Below are 846 nucleotides of genomic sequence, written 5' to 3' on the forward strand. Positions count from 1 at the left end.
TTCTTTCTTTCCTTTCCCCTTCCCTTCCCTTCCCTTCCCTTCCCTTCCCTTCCTTTCCCTTCCTTTTCTTTCTTTAAATAACCCTTTAAAAACATCAAAAAACATTGTTTTCTTGAGGGCTGTCCTTGGCCCCAGCTCTCATCCCTTGCTGTGTCTTTGACATTTCCTACCACGCTTGTTACCACGCTGGTCTCCTTGATCTTCCAGGAACGTACCAGGCACACCCTGCCTCGGTGCCTTTGCACTTGCTGTTTCCATAGTGGTTTTCACTGAGGTATCTGCTTCCTGCTTACTGGCTTCATCCAGGTTTCTTTTTCTTTCTTTGTAAGTTTATTTATTTTGAGAGAGAGAATCCCAAGCAAGTTCCATGCCATCAGCACAGAGCCAGATGCAGGGCTCGAACTCAAGAACCGTGAGATCATGACCTGAGCCAAAATCAGGAGTCAGACGCTCCACCGACTGATCCACCCAGGGCCCCTTCATCCAGGTTTCTGTCCACATGTCTCCCTGCTACAGAGGCCTTCGTTCACCAGCCTGTCTGAAATAACCCCCTGTTGTTACCCTTTCCCGGCTTCTTAACACTTACCACCCTGTACCTATTCCATGTTTGTACACTGTTTGCCTCTTCTCTCGTAGGCTCTCAATTCCATGAGAGCAGGAATGTTGTCTGCCTTCACCTGCGACCATACTCCAAGACCTGGAACACAGTACACAGACCTTCAGGGAATATCACCTTTTAAATTATTCTTGGTTCTCCACCCCTCCTCCCTTGTGGATTTTCTAAGGGCAGGTGTGGATTAGCTGTGGGTCCTGTGGTGTGGTTTTCCTACTTTAGCATATAGGTGT

This window comes from Herpailurus yagouaroundi, unplaced genomic scaffold (genome assembly GCF_014898765.1).
Source record: "Herpailurus yagouaroundi ecotype Mexico unplaced genomic scaffold, PumYag 216, whole genome shotgun sequence".
Classification (NCBI taxonomy): domain Eukaryota; kingdom Metazoa; phylum Chordata; class Mammalia; order Carnivora; family Felidae; genus Herpailurus; species Herpailurus yagouaroundi.